The sequence below is a fragment of the Lagopus leucura genome, unplaced genomic scaffold, assembly GCF_019238085.1.
Source record: "Lagopus leucura isolate 7727_CA_CO unplaced genomic scaffold, USGS_WTPT01 Super-Scaffold_741, whole genome shotgun sequence".
NCBI lineage: Eukaryota > Metazoa > Chordata > Aves > Galliformes > Phasianidae > Lagopus > Lagopus leucura.
In genome coordinates, this window is record NW_024962256.1 from 7,633,012 (window position 1) to 7,652,308 (window position 19,297).

Sequence of the window (19,297 nt, forward strand, 5' to 3'; positions counted from 1 at the left end):
CCAAATGGGCAGCCCAACAATCCCATGTTCCTGTGAGCACCTGACCACCATGTGAGTACATGGCCTGAAGTTTTTGCTTCCCAGCTACTTTTTTTTTTTTTCTTTGCAGGGGGAGGGGAGGAATTCACAGATAACATTTGGTTTTCTGAATGTAATGACTCTTCAGAAGTCCTGTTTTCTTGTCATTCCTAACTGAAGTTCCCCTTTCTGGCCTCTGTCTCTCTCTCCCCTCATTTCCTTCAGCAGTTGGGATGGAGTCTCAGGCTTAAACCTTATTACACCTTGAGTTGCTGACTCAGTAAATCAGAAAAGACTTTGGCAACATCTGCTTGTGATCCTGTAACCAGATCAACAGACTTTGAGCCAGCACAGGGATATGAAGTGAAGGTCAGGAGCACAAGGCATTAGCCAATACTATTCTCATCATCTCCAGACGTTTTCTCTGAAGTGGTTTATCCATACTCCAAACTGGATCAAGCCAAAAAGGGAGTGCGAGCTTTAAGGCATACATGGTATATACTTAATAAAAGGAAGCTTTCAAGAGAGGAATGTATGAGATAATGCAATTCAAGAGCAAGAGTAACTCGTGCTTCAACAAGTAATATGCATTTCAGTGTCTGTAGCTTATAGCCTGCCCCTACTTGTCCATGCTAATTACCTCTGCTAAGGAGAATGTTCAGCTCTTTGTGATCAAGAAAAACTTCTTAGCTGCCAGCTAATACATTTACAAATATATGTGACTTAGTGAATCAGCATGTAGACATGTCTATTGAGGTTGGTGAACAGTCTCCAGTTGGATAACATAAGCGTGACAAAGAAGAAAAAGCTAGACTAAGAACAAGACACATACTAAATCTCAGAGCCAAACCAACATGATGTGTGATGATATCTTTGTCATTTGGCGTCCTGAAGTAAAAAAAAAAATAAATGCCAGAGCAAATTTTGTAACCTACACCAGACAAGGCTTTTTTAAAGAAAGACACACACATGCTAAGAACAGCGTAGGTTGATTGTCCAAGGGCAACAGAGTAAGGCTGGCTTCTCATGGCCTCCCACAATACAATTTTCTGTCTGCATTAAATGTGCTTACTGTCTGTATCAAATACATCGTCTAGTGCAGCTGAAAAGACATTGCTTTTTGAGTCTCAGTTGACATCCAGGCATTATGCCGTGCGCAGCCGTAAACTCCTCCACACAGATTATACATCTCAACTGCTAAAAGCTTTTGCTAAGAGGGAAAAAGCATGTTCCTGAGCTAGTGGAAAGAACGAAGGTGAAAAACATTTCCTGCTTCTATAAAATATGCATTTGAAAATACAATATTTCATTACAATGGTCATTTGGAAACTGCAGCTGGGTTTTGTGCAGTCTGGTGTTGAAAACTCGCAGGGTGGAGACAGCACAGCCTCTGGGGCAGCCTGCTCCTCTGACCTTATGAGGAAAAGCTTTGGTACTGGCATGTTATGGCACTTGACTCTGGTTATTTGTAATGATGAGATAAATGCAAGAACAGTGGCCTTTGACACTCCTCTGTTTCTGTGAGAAGATGTGGCCCTCCACCATCTGTCTTTGGAGGCAGTACTTTGTCACTGGATGGCTCCCTGTTTTGGGAGAGGATTTATCCAACCTCTTCTGATGGACCTATTCCATCTAATAGTAAGCATTTCTGGAAGGTAAAGAGAGTAGTTGGCGGGACGCTTGATGAAGACAGCAGACAGGAATTCTTGCTCTGCAGTATTTCACAGGGGGTCTTACCTGGAGGGTGCTTTACAGCTGCCTGTTTGATGTGTCCATTGAGTAGGCTGGGATGAAAGAGTAGCTGAATTTTAGTGCAAGATAGTGCTTCTGCAGTCTAGTCTGTGTCTAAACTCCAGGAGCTTTCCTAAGGGCTTTAGTTGCCTTCGCCATTGCAGATTGGGGTTTTAGAGGCTATAAACACGCACTTCCCATGGGTTACCTGCTATGAGTTTCAGTCTTGGCCATGGATATCACAGTCTGATCTGCACTGGGGATAGCAGTGGAGAATTCTGAAGTTTTTTTTCTACCTCCCGTGCTTCAGTGGAGCAACAAAGAACTGAAACTGTGCTCAATGTGTGTTTTAACTTCAAACTTTGAAAATAGCTGAATAGCAGCAAAAGCACGCTCTGCAGTAGCAGTATGCAGAGCCTTAAGTGGTTGGCAGGCAATCATCTGATGTTTCACTAGGGCTCCTCACACACTCCAATTTCAGCACTTGTTTAACTGTTTGGCTGACCAAAGCCAAGAACTCTGAATACTGAATAATCACGTCTCGTGTTGGTACCTGTATAAGTATGTGTATATTATTGACGTTGGATGCCTGGAAGTAATTTGAGCTCTGTTGATAAACCCCCGGGGGTTGTTTTCTCCTCTTCTTCTCTTTCTTTCTTCTTTTAGAATTTATCTTAACAGATTATATACAAATATCAGTATCTATTTAATGGTGGTAATATGAGAGGTAGAAATTCAGAGTTTCTTTGCTTGTTGATGCTGACCTCTTCTATGGCATTAGGAGTGACATGTATGTATGTATGCAAAACATGGCAGGAATATTAACACCTGCAAGTCATTAGGCTTTATGGCTGTTAATTAAGAAATTCTTTGAAGAGGCATTTTTTAATACTAAGGATCACAATGTGATGGCATAGTTTGAAGACTTTGATTGTTGCTTACTTTGACATTAAAATAATGATTTCATTTTTTGACTCGAAGAAAAACTATCGAAAAAAATCCAAATGTTTGCCAAAACGTAATGTCTGTGTTTATGATGGATCTTATCTGTAAAGATTAACCAGATGGGAAACGGAGACTGTTTGAAAAACTCTTTGCCATAGAAAATGTGATTGCAAATGTAAAATTTTAATTTTAAAGCATGTAAGGAAAGAACAGTGGATTCTGAAAATGTGTACTCAGAAACGGCCTTTACCTCTGCAGTCCTCTCACTATGGATGGGACTGTTCACACGAATGGAGGTTGCAGGACTGGATCCACAGTAAGTACTTGATTTAGTGGGATAATATTCTGAGCACTTTGAAATGCGATTCAGGATACTCAGAAACATAATTCACTGCAAGTGTTTGCTGTTCCCAGGTTATTTGTCTTTCTCTATTGGTTATATCTGATACATAGCATACAATAATGCCGTGTGGAACACAAGTATTTCCCACTCATTTTGAGCATGTTCAGGTTAAATAACATAGTTTAGAATACCATTAAAAAACAAACAAAAAAGAAAACAAAAATCAAACCTTCTCAATTTCTTTCATCATAAAGAAAACACTGAAATCTCAGGATAAAAAAGTAAAATAAAATATGGAAGGTTAGCCTGAATTATGACATGGATTCTGATATGTTCACATTTCTGTTGCAAAAAAAAAAAAAAGTTTTTTGGAAGACTTCTGACCAAAAAAAAAAAAAAAATTACATAACTAAAATGACATTTAGGCAGAATTTACAGAGCTATGCCAGAAACATTGATATGGAGATCCTGTTTTTGTGTCTTGTATCTTTTCCAGGTTCTGAAACATTTGTGTGGTGCCTGGTCACCCCCATGGAGCTCTTGCCTCCTTCTGGACTATCACTGTACCTGCTGCAGGTTGGACAACTTCATTCACAATCTGCTGTTGCATTTTCCATAGCAGACTGATGGTGGGCGGGTGATAGGCTCTCCCTTGCCTCCTTAGCTCCCACTTCTCCCAAAATTGTTCTGCTTGGTCCAGGCCCTTGACTATTCTGTGCAGAGACAGCTTCAGCAACAGAGGTAGGTGATGAGTTGTAAAGCCATGAATACAGAGTCAAAGGCAAAGGGGAATCAGCCAGGTGTGTGCTCACAAGACTTTGGTGCTACTCCTTTGGATCCCATACTGTTGTTTCTGTCATTTGGAGTCAGTTCTCTTGGCCTCTTCCAAAAGATGCAACACGTTTGTTAACAAGGGGATAGATACTTTACAAAGATCTATGCAATTCGTCACTTACTGAGGACCTAGTTTCTGCTGATACATCTGCTAAATGGTGCACTTGGTATCAGGAATAGTCCTGCTGAAACATCTCATCAGTGAGCATACGTATTTATGGTTTGCAATAGCATATTTGCATGAACTAGTTGCTGCTTGGCTTCCTAAAAAAATGTTTAAGAAATTGCTTCTGTACCGTTCCGTGTTATGATACTCAACTCTTCACTTCTTCAAAACACATTTAAATTTCCATCTAAAGGATATTGGCTCTACAGAGAGCTGTTTGAGAGTTGGCATGGCACTGTTAATGCCCAGCCAGCACTTCTGTATGTGTGCATGTGATTAATGTACTTGGGATCAGATGGTGCTGCTTCTGATTGAACCTGAGCTTTGTGTATTTCATATCTCAAAGTGTGGTGTGAGGGACAGGGGGAGGGCGCAGCATCAGGCCTTTTATCATAGAATCATAGAATGGCCTGGGTTGAAAAGGGCCACAGTGATCACCCAGTTTTAACTCCCCCTGCTATGTGCAGGGTCACCAACCAGCAGACCAGGCTGCCCAGAGCCACATCCAGCCTGGCCTCAAATGCTTCCAGGGATGGGGCATCCACAACCTCCTTGGGCAACCTGTTCCAGTGTGTCACCAGCTCCTTCCTACAGATACCTCCAAAGATTTATTTTATTTTGGCTGTAATGGTGAAAACAAATTCACCACTTATGTAGGTTACAGAACTTATCAAACATAGTACAAAGTGCATTTTACATTCAAGCTGTGAACCCTTCGAAATAGGGGCTTATAAAGATGTTGCAGACAGAGTGTTTAGCATTGCAGTGGAGTTGATGCAAGCGTGGTTGGCTAAAATAATCTTGCTTTTAAGGTAAAGATTTGGATCTGTTTTTACACAACAATGTCTTGGAAATAGAGGGAAAGCATTTCTCAGGATGACTCATAAAAGTGCTTTAGAAATGCCATTAAGATTTAAGGCATAATACAGATCCTATAAATCTACTCTGCATTCTTTCACTGGGAATGAGTGACTTTTATGAAAACTAGGGATTATAAATCAAAAGCCTAAATAAGGGTGTTTTTTTTTTTTTACATGTAAACATAGATTATACATTAGCTGAGCCCTGCCTTGATGGCCTTGTGTTTCCACCAGGGGCAAACAAAGTGAGCATTATTCTCCTGAGCACCAGTTTTACCTTGTAAAAGCTAGTTAGCAAAAATGTAGGGAAGCATTGCTGCTGGGAGAAAACGAACAGTGGTTTGGGAAGGGGAACATTCTGCTGTCTCACTCAGTCCTGCTTTTTCATCTCCCTGTTCATTCATCTGCTTGTACAACTGTGTGTTTCCATGGCAGTATCCATGCCAAACTGCCCTTCAGAACGATGAAACGTCCTTAGGAGATGCTGATAGCTTTCCATCGTGCTAGTGCAAATATACATGACCATTTGGCCTCATCCTAATTTGTTTTTCGCATCGTATCCTGTCCCCATCCCATAATTCTTGGGTGAAATCTGGTGCAGCAGTGCCCTCCGGCCCCCAGCCCCTATCTGCAGCCCAGGCTCATGGCAGCAGTGGTTTGCTCAGCCTTATCTGCCCTATGATTCTATATTTAAACAAGGAGGGCTCTTGTTGGCTGAACTTATATAAAACATCGCTTGCCTGGATGGCTGACTTGTAAAGAAAGGGCATCTATCACTTTTATGCGGCATTTCAAAGAAGAAGGCATTTAATAACACCGTAAGACAAAGAAGGGAGTCTGTCTCAGTGCACAACTGGCCGGCTAATGATTAACTTCTCAGTACTTAATTGGTTTGTGGCAGAAAAAAACCAGCACTGAGGTATTGCTCAGTGTTGTGCTAAGGAGCTTGTCGCACTAAAGGGGTACCAGAAACATGTGCAGTTGGTGTAAAATAGTGCATAGCTATGATACTTGCAAGTGCTTATGTATTTAAATGCAAGAGAGAACACTGGGCCTCATGTGTGTGTTGGTTTCCCTATAGTACTAATCCTTTTGCTCTTAGTTTCTACTTCTTAGAGAACCAAGAAGTTTGCTTATCTGTCTTCCTTCTAACTACTCCAAAAGCTGTAGATAAACCTTTCTTCTTCCATCTATGGACAGTTTGGGTAACTCTTAGCCGGTACAACAAGGGGCAATAAAATCCTCTGCAATGTTTTTACGTAATCCAAAAGCATTTCACAAATACAACTTTTTTTTTTAGTGAGTTTCACATCTCCCTTGCTAGGCCATAGCACTCCATACAGAGCTCTAGCACAATAGCAGCCTGTTGCATGGAGTTCGGTGTTGTGTGAGCAACGCTATCCCTAAAGATGGTGTGAGGAACCAACAGAAAGGCCGGAAAATGGAGAGCAGAGAAAAATTTATCTTTCTTTTAGCTGGGATTGCAGCTTTCATAGTTGTTACAAAACTTGTGGGTATTTTTACTCTCATCTATGAGTCATAATTTTGCTGAAAAAAGACAGGTACCTTATATGTCCAGTTTGTTTTTAGTGACATATATTGCAAATGAGAAAGAACAGGATGTGTTGACAGTCCATTGAAAGACCCAATGTTGAATCCTCTTGGGAATTATTGTTATATGCCCTTCCAATTGAAACTGTTTAAAAGTGAGACGGGAAAAAAAATATATATCTTTCTATGTCAACTATAGGAAACTGCTCAGAGTACCTTTGAACCTGCTGCGGTTTATAAAAGCAGCAACACTCAGCATGCATCTTAGCAAGTAGTCATGATCCTGAAAATGGTTCAGCAAAGTGTTGTCCCCGTTGCAATTACAACTGCTGTATGGCTCTGGCCTGCTTACATTTTGGCCTAAATTTCTTAAAAGGTGTTTGAACTTTTGTGAACCCAAAAAGCCTGTGCTGAGGACATGGGGCTGTGATTATTAAACACTTTTTCAATGTCTCTAACAGCTTTCACCCAAAGACCTTAGGACACTTGAATGCACTCATGATTAACTGCACTCTCTGCACTTTGTCCCAGTAGAAAACACCTGGGAAAGACATGTCAGCTCTGAATATACTTTCCCAACATGAGGACACAGTGGAGCGGGACCTGGACCAAAATCTACTTTAAAATACTTCAGATGCTGACGCGGTTCTGCTTTCCAGCTCTGCGTTTTGAGTGGCCCTGTTCTTCACCGCGATTTAAATCGTTAAAACCACTTCCAAACTCCAGACAAAACGCAGATACAGTACAGCTCACCACCAAATGTTTGTGATGATTATACAGCAAGATGAAGTATAGGTGTATGATTTGAAGACACGGTTTCCCATGTTTTCTTTTCCCGCTGCATGACTTTAGAAGAGGAGAAGAAGGAAAGAAACTTTCCAACTGCAACACAACATACTGTGTAGAAAAATGTACTGAAGACTGAGCCCTGCCCCACTGTTAAGATGACAGCAGTCAGGCATATGCCCCCATAATCTAAAGTCAATCATTGCCACTGATCCAAGTATAGAGCTGGCACTGGGCACAGCGCTCGTGTTTGCTCTGAGGATGTTCTGCAGCACTAAAGGACGTGGTTTAGTGGTGGCACTTGGTAGGTGAGGTTGGCAGTGGGACTTTGATGATCTTGAAGGTCTTTTCTAACCAAAATGCTTCCCTGGGTTTATGAGTCTATAAAGAACTATGCCAGCCTCTTGAAAACGAGCTGCATCAGTCACTCCACACCACAGGTGTGTTTGGGTAGGGATGGCTTTCTTTTTAAAAGAAAAAAAAGCCATGTTAGTGCTGCAACTGGTTTTGCTGTCTATGTGACTGGATTTTGTTTGAACATCTCTGAAAGCAACTGTCAACACTGATGCTTGAAAGTCTACTTCGTTCTTTCAGTATTTAGGACACATCTAAGCATAAAACCACAGAGTTGCAGAAAGGCAAAGCTTTCTGCCAGCTCTCTTCCGTGACTGGGATTTTATAGTGATATCACACCTAGGTGTGACTGACGATTCATAAAGACCCAGAAGTTAGAGGTGGAAAAGATTGCTGGTCACCAGCTCCATTTCCCTGCCAGGGTGGGATATATGGCAGGTGTTTCTGCTCTGAGACTCACAGAAGTGCTGTGCCAGTGATGGTTGTCATTCATTATTGTCCCTGGGAGCCCAGGACTATCCTGTGGTTCTGAGCACTGCCTTCCTACAGCAGTGAGAGTCCCATTGCTCAGCTCTTCCCAGACTTAGGACATCACTGTTTGAAACATGATCTCCTGTGATCTCTTGTCCAGAAGACTGGAGGACAATAAGGCACATGGGTTAATTTGCTTTCTACACATGGCTGGTGAGAGCTGGACAGCAAGCTGCACCCACTCTACATGATATCTTAGTCTCTCTGTGCCTATTTGTAAATCAGGGAGAACTTTCCTTTTGCTATAGCGAAGTTCATTCACAGTCAAGTGTTCTCTTCCCCTTCTTAGTAGCTGAGTGTTAAACAAAGTCACTGAAGTCTTTTATTATAATGCTTTCTGCAAAGGATGTTTCAAGCTATTCATTACTAGCTAGATTTTACATATTGTTTGTACTTGTAGAAGTAGGTACATTGTATTATATATATATATCTATTGCTTCTTATAATTGCAAGTAAAAATTAAATTCTTTTACTATTTTATGAGACTCCTAATACATCCGACACGAAGAAACTAGAATTAAAGCAAATAGTATTTCCATTTTTTACCACAATATGAAATCCTGTTTGCTCTCTGACTGCACATCAAATGTTGACATTAACTAGCAGATATGCCACTTCCATGCCAGGGTTTCATTCTTGGAACGTGAGATCAGGCTGATTCTGTGAAAATAAATACGAAAGAAAACACGTTCAGTGAAGTGCTCAGCTCATAAAGGCGCAGTGCTAGGAAATCTGGGCAGCTACCTCCACCCCCTCTGAGCTCGCTCAGCTTGCAGCTCGCACTTCCTAAGATTGCATTACAGTTGTATTTTTTGCAGGTAGCCAGTATGACTCCATTTTTGTTTAGTTATACTATTTCAGTCTCCAGTTCCTCCCAACCCAGTGCCGTGTTCTGAACGCGCTCTTTTCTAGATACTGCAAGTATCAGATCTGTGATTATTTTTCAGCCTCTTCTGTTTCATAATAACCTGGCACTTCTTCAGTTTGTTGCAAACCTTGAGACTTGTGTTTTTGTAAAGTGTTTTTTTCCTTCTCTTTGTCAGCTTCCTTAAGTTTCAGACATGACCGTACGACAAGACCCAGCATGCTGTGAGCCTACACTTTCTGCACAGTGGCACACAGTCCCCTTGCCTCATGTTTGGAAGATTTGTCTATAGGAATTAGAATCATAGAGTCCTCAGAGTTGGAAGGGACTAGAAAAGGTCATTTAGTCCAACTCCCCTGCAATGAACAGAGACAAGCACAGCTAGATCAGGTTACCCAGGACCTGATCCAGCCTTGCCTTGGAAGTCTCTAGGAATGGGGCATCAACCACATCGCTGGGCAACCTGTTCCAGTGCCTCACTATCCTCACTGTAAAAGAAGTTATAAGAAGCTACTGCACTACTAGAAAACTCACAGCATTTCTTTTGGGCTGACAGTCTAGGCTATGGAGTGCACTCGGCTCTACTCAAGGAAGGCCATCACAAAATTCAGTCTTTGGCTGTAGGTGGGGAGAGCAGCAGCCTAGTTCATTCAGCCTTTGTTATCACCTTTGAACACGTCCAGTGAGATGAAGTGGACCCATTTTCTACTGTCCCTTTCTCTTCTGTCCAGACTCTGCCCAAAGAGATATAAATAATATCAATATTGTCTGTGTTATGCATATATGTATCTGCTCCATCCTTTCTCTGAGGATATAACAAACTCAGGCCTACCCTTCTGTGTAGGGTGATACTCTGAGCACTGTGTGAACCTGCTCCTTTCAGGATCAAGGCTAAGAAAGACCAGATGAAAACAGGTAAATGTCTAAAGGAAAAAAAAGGAGAGGGAAATTTTCTCCCCTAGGATTGCATTTAGAGCTGAATAGGGAGTCCTGGGTTGAAAGGTAAGAAACAGAAATCATTTTTGTTTCTGGTGGAATTCTTGTTGAAGAAAAGTGTTGAAACAAGAGAGCTTTGGGGTTAAGAAAGTTTCTATGATCAAGTACGTGGTAGCTGAGAATTTGCTTTAAATAATTTCAGTATAACTAGTGAGCAGGGAAATTAATTTCCTTTCCCAGTGATGTGATGGAAAGGCAAAATGTTGGGTTACACCTCAGACAAAAGGAAAGGTAAACACTTTGCATTAAGTTCCTTGTGCATTTCCTAGTTTTACAGACAGCTTTGAAATTTATAGTGCAGATGCAGTGGTTGGAAGTACATGCTCACCTTGCCTGACCTCCCACACAACACCAGCCTTTGAATCTGACCCTGTAATTTCTGCATCAAGCACCTCTCTCTCTTTGAGCTATAACATTTCTCTTAGATATCCATCTAGTCCTAACTAGGAGACTGCTAATAAAAGAATTCCATCACATGCATAGGTAGCTGTGTTTAAATCACTAAGATAAGCCTGTAGGTCTGCAGGTCCAAGCATTCTGTTCACAAAGCTCCAAATTCAGGAAAGCACAAAGCATTGCTTAAGGTGCCACACAACATAAACGAAATATTATGGAGAGGACTTGCTCAGAAATGTGTTCTTCACAAAGTTAAAAGACTTTGATGGAGTACATTGGTCTTCACGGCTGACAGGTGGGAGACTAGACATAATTAATTGAGATCAAATTAAAAACAATTGGGGAAAGTATGTATGTGTAACGTTACCTGTGAAAACATATATTTCTTTTCATACTATATCTCTTTACAACCCATCTTTTCTCTGTCCCAACTACTGTAACAATACTTCACTTACTTTTTTTGTCACTGGAGGACGTTCAAGGGTTTATTGTTTTTTTTTTTGTATAGCTGTAGAGAATGGAGGGAAGCATGTTTCTATCTTTCTGCTTCCTATGTGGTTCCTCTGTCCCAGATCATACTGTGGACCACCAAGTGGTCACTTAATGCATCCTGACCTGCAGACAAGTGGTACATTCCTCCTTCAGCATCCTTGATACCTCCTCCCTGGAAGGAAAGACACAAGGTGGTTGCCACCATTCCCTTAACACTGCTTTTCAAAAAACATAGCCAGTTTCTCAGACCCGAGTATGAACTCTCAGGTAGGCCAGTTTCAATAGCAGTTGACAACATGCTTTTTGTATTACTGAAGCAGCATTGTTCTTATCAAAGTCTGAACAAATTGGCCAACTCGAGCCATGCAATGGCTGTGTATCCTTTTCATATAGATCTTTTGATATGTTTTAACATGTTGAGGAATTTTCTCGTCTTTCTGTGTTTTCTTATCTCTAAACCTGTATTGTAAGCCCCTGAATCCTTACACTTTCACTTAATTCCTTTTCTGTCTCCCACTCTCCTAAATACAGACCTTCTGTTCTTAGCGCACATCAATCAAAGCATAAACCCCAGAGACAAACACCTTGCCCATGCAGCTGCTGGGTGGCAGGAGCCTCGCATGGCAGAACCAAGGCACTGCCCAGCCCCCAGCTGGTGCCCATCAGCCCAATTGCTCCATCTTCATTGCATCACACTGGAAAGGCTTTCTGAAACACATGTGCTCATTCTGTGAAATAAGCCCTGGCTGACTCACTCAGAAATAACAATAGGATTTCCTCTGAAGGGAATGTGTGTAGAAATGCCCTTTCAGTGACTCTACCGCCTTTGGGTACCTGCTTTCACTTCATATTCCAACAGTGTTAATTTGTATATTTCCCACACTTTGTCTTCTGTTTGTTGTTCCATCAGTGAGATCTGTGAAGTTTAAACCATCTGACTTTGCAGTCAATTCAGTTCCATAATCTCTTAGTGGATTTATTTTTCACCCGAGTTAACTTTCCCACTGATAGTTCTTTAGTTCCTTTGTCTTGTGCCGCTTTCCCAATTTCAGCTATCCAGGAGAGATTTGCAGTGTTTGAGATGACTGAGGTAACCCCTGGGTTATATTGTTCCAAGTGTTTCTGTGTTCATCCAGACCACTCCAGCACTACATTTGCTTCCATGCTACAGAAAGAGCTGTTCCATGTTTTCAGTGCATCTCAGGACAGAATGGCCACTATTGTTCCTGAATGACTACATAGGCATCTGAAAGCCATTCTGGTTAATTTAACTACAAAGGTATAATGAACCCAAAAAAATGTAGGAACCTTGCTTAGATTCAGGAAAATCTCTTTCAAGGCTAATGAAATTCCCCTGCCTCTCAGAAAACTACCCAAACAAGTGCTCTGGTGTGGGTTCCCCCCCCATAGAAGCCTCTTAAAAGGAGAGCGAGTGGGTCACCACCAGGTCAAGAGCCTGTGGTTATGAACATTACCTTTCATTCACTGGAATCAGTCATCACACAGCCCTGCATGATGTCGGGCACAGCCTTGTGTCACCAGTCCTTCAAGATGAGGTAAGGTGTTTATGGGTGGCAGCATTGAGTGTGTGGCCCAAAGTTGTATGCTGTGCAATAATTCACCTCTTCCATCCAAAACTTGGTTAAAAATTACGCAGAACAACTTTAAAGGAGTAGAACATGCTGTGTTTTTCATCCAGCATTCGTTTCAAGTTGTGGGCAGTTTATCTAGCAGTTATTTAAATGCAGTTGACCTGTGCATTGTGAATAAAATGACATTTTAAAAAGCTACTAAATGCCTTGTATGAAGAAAGTACAACAAGTACAACCCTTAAAATACTTAGGCCTGAGATGTTTAAAAAAAAAAAAAGAAAGAGAAACATCTTCAGAAGTGTGTTTCATGAAGACCAAGGTAGTCATGAGGAAAAGATTAATGCTATTCATTAATCAATCATAATACATCTATTCCAATTATTTTAGTCTTTATTAAGAAATAATATCTGAGGATACACAAAATACCAAAGTTCACCCTTCTGGGGCACAGTGCCATTAATGCATCTAGTTTCATGAATATGGACACAGAGGTTATAAGCACCTGATAACATGGTAGCTGCCTACATCAACTTTTATTAAGCTTCTATTATTTGCTCTACCATTCTGAAAATTATAGAAGAGTTTGAGAATTTAGGAGTCCTATATGTAACATCCCAGTTAAAAGCCCTCATTCTTGAGTCTAGCTGCTGCTTGGAATTAGCAGACCTGGAAATGAGTTAAATACAATTTATTTATTTATTTATTTTTTTAAGTCAAAATAACAAGCATATGCTCTGCAGAGCTGTACACTTCAAGGAATCTATTATACCAAAAATAAAATTCCTATCTGAGCCAGTTATAAGGGAAAAGAAAAAAAATCCCTTTGGATTACTTTTCCAGGGAAATTTTGTAGTATTGTTCTTCCAGGTCAGGAGCATGCTGGTAGATGTCATAGTTACCAGTGCTCTTTCCTCTGGACTGTTCAAACTGATAAAACTTTTAAAATTACTCAGTAAAGATGGAACTTGCTTCATCAAGTATTAACTATTTAAAAGTTTGAAATCTATTTCAAACAAACTACCTATCCTAGGCAAAGAGGCAGACACTAAGTGGCAATTCTTCCCACCTATTTATAGAGGGCTATCTGAAGACAGGGTGGGTACTAAAGCACTCGTTAGTCTCTCTTTATGCATCAGAAGCAGAACTTACCATGCTGTTAGGCAGAGCATAGAAAATATGAGGTAAAATGTTTATTTTCCAAGAGCAATTAAGTGCTAGTGAGGTCCTGCCTGAATTTGGGCACTGCTTCTGAAGGAACTGGCTAGTTTGGCAAGTGCTGGCCTATCCAACGCATGATGATATTTGTAATGCTATAATGTGATGGAAAGTACAGCAATAATAGCAGAGTAGCAATGACTTGACTACAGCAAACACAGAACAAGTCCAAACGCAGCAGACATAGACACAAAAACAAAGAAAAATTAAATTCTGCTTACCTTTGGAAAGCCTTAGGTAGGCACAAACCTCCAGGGAGATAACCTTGTCTCCACTGCCAGCCCTTAAATGAGGGCCGGGAAGGGGTGAATCCTGGCTCCAGCCCTTCTGGTCATTTAGCTGCATTGCATGCACCTGAGCTCCCCTGGGTTGGCCCTGCCTTCCCACCAGGTGCTCAATCACTGCTTCAAGCTGTGACTCAGCATTTCCACTACAGTATTAAAAAAATAAAAGCACTCAATTTGGAAGGCAACATCCAAGTAACTCCCAGTGGTGTCTAAATCATATCTTAAAGGAAAAAAACAACAATAACAATAACAACAACAACAAAAACACCCTAAAAAGAAATAAAAAAGAAATTAGGAAAAAAAAAAAAAAACACTAAAACAACCTAATGCTCTTCCTACAATGAAATTCACAGATTGAGGTAGATTTGTACTGCCTAGCCTTACCACCTGACTCCCAGTTCCCTCCCAGACCACTTTGCATGTCTGAATTAGAATCACATAATCATAGAACCTTTAGAGTTGGAAGGGACCTCCAAGGGCCAACTCCCCTGCAATGAATAGGGACACCACATCTAGATCAATTTGCCCAGGGGATTTTAGTCATAATTAGCTATAGCTCATGCTGAGCACTCAGAACCAAATCATGTTCAACCTACATCTATATCGTCCTGGATCTGTTTTTCTAGGTCTTGCTTTGACCACTTGTTTTCTTTTGATCGATTAACACAGCATTAGTAGTTATTATTGAAGCAAGATAAAGTTAAATCAGACATTTTCCAAAAGTTATGGGAACTATGGACTCACGACCCAGGAAACCTCACCAGATACAAGTCAGCTGTGGTCACAAAGTATAGAGAAGCATTTTCAGAAATTTTCTTTCAGTTGTCTTAATTTTACATATCACGAGGTGCTTAATAAGATGCCGTGCGCAATGCTTAAGTGAGCTGCTTCTACTTTACAAGTGGAATTACCCAAAGACAAGCCAGGTTTTGTGTGGATTTCTGCTGGGACGCTGAGGAGGCGGCAGGTGGTAGCGCGGTCGGTGCCAACTATGACGGGGCTGCCCGACTGGAAAGAGAAGTGGAGGTGAAAAATGTTACCACATCCCTAGGTCACCTTTCCCCCTTCAGAGCCTCCCACTCTGAAGGAAGTCTTGCTGGTCAAAGACTCTCATTGTGCCCCTGGTCGATCTAAATAACATAAAATGTTCAGCGTGGGTGGGCAGTTAAGGCTAAGGCAAACACCCTGCATTGCCAAGCAACGGGGTTATTTTAAGCAGGAGGCAAGATGCATTTCAACAGATGCTGTTTGAAAAAAATAACCACAAAGATATAGGAAACACCTGCAAGTCTTTGTTGTGGGGCCCAGAAGGAGTGTGAAACCCACCTGTACCTTTTCTGCAAAAATTGTTGTGTTAATATCCATTAGGCAGAAAAAAAAATGAGACTGTTGATTGGGCATGCTTTGTTTGTGAAAATGAGCTCGGGTTCACGTGATTGCTACTACAAATGTGTAAAAAAAAATTCCATCTTCAATATTCATGGAGAACGGTGGAATACAGGAAAGGCCTGAAGGGTTGGTTGTCCCTTCCAGTGCATGGCACGCCTGCACCCACCTGTGGGACACCATGCTGGCTGTGTATCTGTTGTGTTTTAGGATTTCAGCCTCAATATTTACTTACTGACATCCCCACAGACACAGCTGTGATTTGCAGATGTCACACAAGCAGTTTCATCAAGCACGCTTTGTCTCAGCTAGTTTCATTTGATGGCTTGAAAATATCAACTTGAATGGGGTGGAGATGGTCATCTCTATAGGAACAGGTAACTACGTAATATGTTTTTAATCACATGTAGATTAAGGCTAGAAGGGAATATTATGATGATTTAATCTGGCTTTCTACATAGTACAGGCCAGACTAAAATAGTAAGTAGAAGCCTATCTTTTATAAAGAAATCAAATTAAAGAAATTTAAAAAATTAAGTGCTGGGGAAACCATGCATGAGAAATTCCTGCAGTGATGGGCTGTTATTAAGTTAAGGCTGTCACCTTTCTTCCAGTTTGACTTTGTTTAGCTTTAGCTTCCATTCTCAATTTCACAGTGGTTTTGTCTGATGCGTTAAAAAAAATATCAGTGTGTTTTTTTCTAATCCCTTTTGCTCTAGGTTAGGGTCTGGGTAGTCTGGAGACTACCCTTTGGAGATTCAAATAGATCTAGCTTCTATTATTATTCCACATTTTCCAAAAGTTGTATTATTATTGCATCTGTCTTCTGGCTTCAGAAGTGGAAGACACATTTTTTTTCCAGATTTGACTTTTTAATTTCTCATTTCCTCTACATTTCTTTACAAATTTGCCTCTTGGTTCTAACATGGTTGACAGAGTAGAACCAAAAACCTGTAGGAACTGGGAGCTGCCACTCAGTCCTGCATGCAGTAGTGCTGCTTTCAGAGCTATGTTTTATTTCTGGATGTGTTTCAAGCTGATGAGTTCTTGTGAGAAGCAGCAAACATGGTGAATATGCTGACACCAAAGAAGAATAGAAGAAAACCAGGGCAGCCCCTCTCCCTGGGTTCCTGTGTGCCTTGGTCCTCACAAACAAAACTCAAAGTACAAATGGCATTGCACTGAGGGACCCTTGTACACACCAGGTGGGTCCAGTGCTGTGAGAAGTTTTGACTTAACACATCTACCTCTGCTACACTTTCTTAGGAAAATATCATATTAGTGCTAGCTAATGTCAACATATTCCCATAAAAAGCATCACAGCAAGGATCTGAAGTAATGGCAGTAGTACAGCTTGGAGCTGTGGAGGTCTTGGACTACATAGTATGTTTGTTATGTCAAAGACCTTTTCCTGGACTCTAGCTGCAGGCTGTAGCATGTATTTGTGTTTGACAAGCACACATAGCCTGTCTGCCTTGATCCAAGCAAAGTGGAAGTCATGTAACCACGTCTGCTATGGGAGTAAGTCTAAGAGATAAAAGGTTGAGAGTCTGAGGTAGGATTGGAATAAGGCTACATCTGCCTGCAAAAATACTATGCATTCATGCACCTTCACTTTCCCCACCAAAAATATAAAAGTTAATAGGATGTATGAAAACAAAAAGAAATCACTTCCCTGCATCAACTGAAGCTAATCTGCATCTTTATATGCTTCAACAAATACCTGGTGGAAAGATCCCTGTTGGATGAGCCCCAGCATGTGGCTCTTGTCAAAACTTACACAGATTTCATCATCGTGAGACACTGATCTGTTTCCTGTGTCTGCCTGCAGTCAGATCTATTTACTTTGGTCTTTAAATAACCTATTGCTGCACTCGAGGGGTTTTTCTTAATCCTGTAGAAGTACAAGGCAACTGGAGTTCTGATTCACACGCTGTAAGTTAGTTTTTTTAACACTCCCATTGTGACTTATTTTTAGAGATTATGACCCAGAAAATGTCCTTTACTTTTGTAGGGCTTTCGGTGATGGACAGCAGCAAACCCATCCTTTCAGTGCTGAACTGAACAGGTTTGATCTAGAAACAGTTGCTGTGTAATAAATGAGGAGCCCCAGGATGCCATTTTTACAAGTTTGCTTCTTGCAAAAATCTTCTACTCTATTACATTAGTTTTCTCAACAAAAGAAAGGCCTCCTCCTTTATTGGGATAATATGAAAAATAGAGAAGAGAAAGAGACCATCTAGGGCTGAAGGAATGCTTACAAATCCCGAGGTTTTGATAGGTTATAAAAAAAAAAATAAAGATCAAATACCTAAGCATTTGAAGTTTTCTTCCTTGAACTGTCAAAAGTCACATATGAATGTATCTTGATCTTTCCTTGTAAGAATAAGAAAAGACTTGTTCTAGGGCATGGCTCTGAGTCCCACATTGTGATTTGGACAACTATTTCACTGTCCTACGGGACTGAGATGTCTTCTTAAAGTTTGTTCTCTCAGCTGAACTCTCCACTGCTGTCATATTGCAGAAAGAAGAGATAGCAGTGCTATGCATCTGTATCCAGTAAAATACCACTAAATTTGCTGTCCAGAGGCTCATCTCTTTGATCTCAGAGGAAGTAAATGCCCCCATTCTAATGATCTCTTCTTGCTCTCACTTCTGAGACTAATGTTACAATTGCAACAAGGTGAATCAGGAGAGAATAATTCTAAAAGCATGATGTGTCCTGAGAATGCTGTTCATGTTTGGCATCCTCCAAAGTGGGCATGGTGGTGATGGCTGATGGCTGAATTGTTGATCTTAGAAGTCTTTTCCAACCTTTTATGATTCAATGATTCTGTGATCTTATTTAGAGGAAATAACAGTATTAAACAACTTCTTTCCTCTTTGTTTCAGGCATTGTTCTCAAAATGTAGTCTGTAGCATGATAAGAATCTTTGCTGTCAGGGAGAAGAATGAGTTACATGAAATTTTTGCTTTGCTTAAGGAGCACCATTCCTGAAAGTTTAATAGTTGTATTGCTTTAAGCAGAATGGACTTTGGCCTGAAGAAAATGACAGGCCTTGGGTTCATTATGCTATTCATAAACAGAGAAAATACTTAAAAAGTTTTCAAAACTCTTTTCATCTGACAGGTAACTGATGCATCTTCTTGGATTAATGGGTCATTATACAGGATACCCCTGCAGGCTAAGGTTCTGCCCTTTCCCTTCTGGCAAGTTACAGCACGACGAAGGTATGCAAGTGCCAAAAGCATCTCTTCCATCATGATTGGTGTCACCCAGCTAAGTGATGAAATACCAAGCAACCAAATCAAGGCCCGTTGCCATCAAAAGCCTGTTGTGCTGACACTGAGAACTAGAACAATAAAAAAGATACGTCATTTCTATTTCTTTGCACAGAAAGTGATGATTTTATGTTTATCTAAAGAACAAAAGGATCCTGATCCATAACTAGAGCTGACATTCAAAAAAATACTGAAATGAAAGTACCACCAATGTGAAATAGCTAACTAACTTCACACTGGGCTTTGTTCCCACTTGGTGGAGGTCTTATTTCTAATAGTGTCTGGAAGTCATGCATGGAGGTGCTTGCCTTTTTCCCTACCAGCAGCAATAGCTCTCTTCTTTCAAGGATGACAGGCCAATATCATCCCAGGGTGTACTGAACTCATGCCAGCAGTATTTCTCCTTTATGGATCAAATAGCAGGAATTGGAATGAACCTTCCTCAAATTCTCTTTCAGGATCTCCTCCAGGCAAAACTTTGAGGTTTGCATAACTCTGAAAAGTAATCTGACTTCACTTTGGCAACGAAAAAGATGCCTCTTATTTTTGCCAAGCAAAAAATATATTTCTTCTTAGCAACATCTTTCATTGCTAGTATGTAATTTCTTTCTTAACCTTCCCTCTCCCTTCTTTTTTTTTTCTTTTTTTTTTTTTTCCCTCTTGCTGT

The 19,297-nt window shown here is 40.7% G+C and overlaps 1 long non-coding RNA gene across 2 annotated transcripts; it reads right to left on the reverse strand.

Moving 5' to 3' along the window:
* Positions 1–7,723: 7,723 nt before the first annotated feature.
* On the reverse strand, positions 7,724–13,925 carry LOC122175858. Of its 2 annotated transcripts, XR_006177527.1 has the most exons (4): positions 13,897–13,925; positions 12,344–12,621; positions 10,832–11,040; positions 7,724–8,779 (listed from the first exon to the last, which is right to left on the reverse strand). It is a non-coding gene; the product is annotated as an uncharacterized LOC122175858 (long non-coding RNA). The 2 variants fall into 2 exon arrangements; XR_006177528.1 differs by lacking the exon at positions 12,344–12,621 and having other exon boundaries at positions 13,897–13,917.
* Between the last annotated feature and the right edge of the window lie 5,372 nt (positions 13,926–19,297).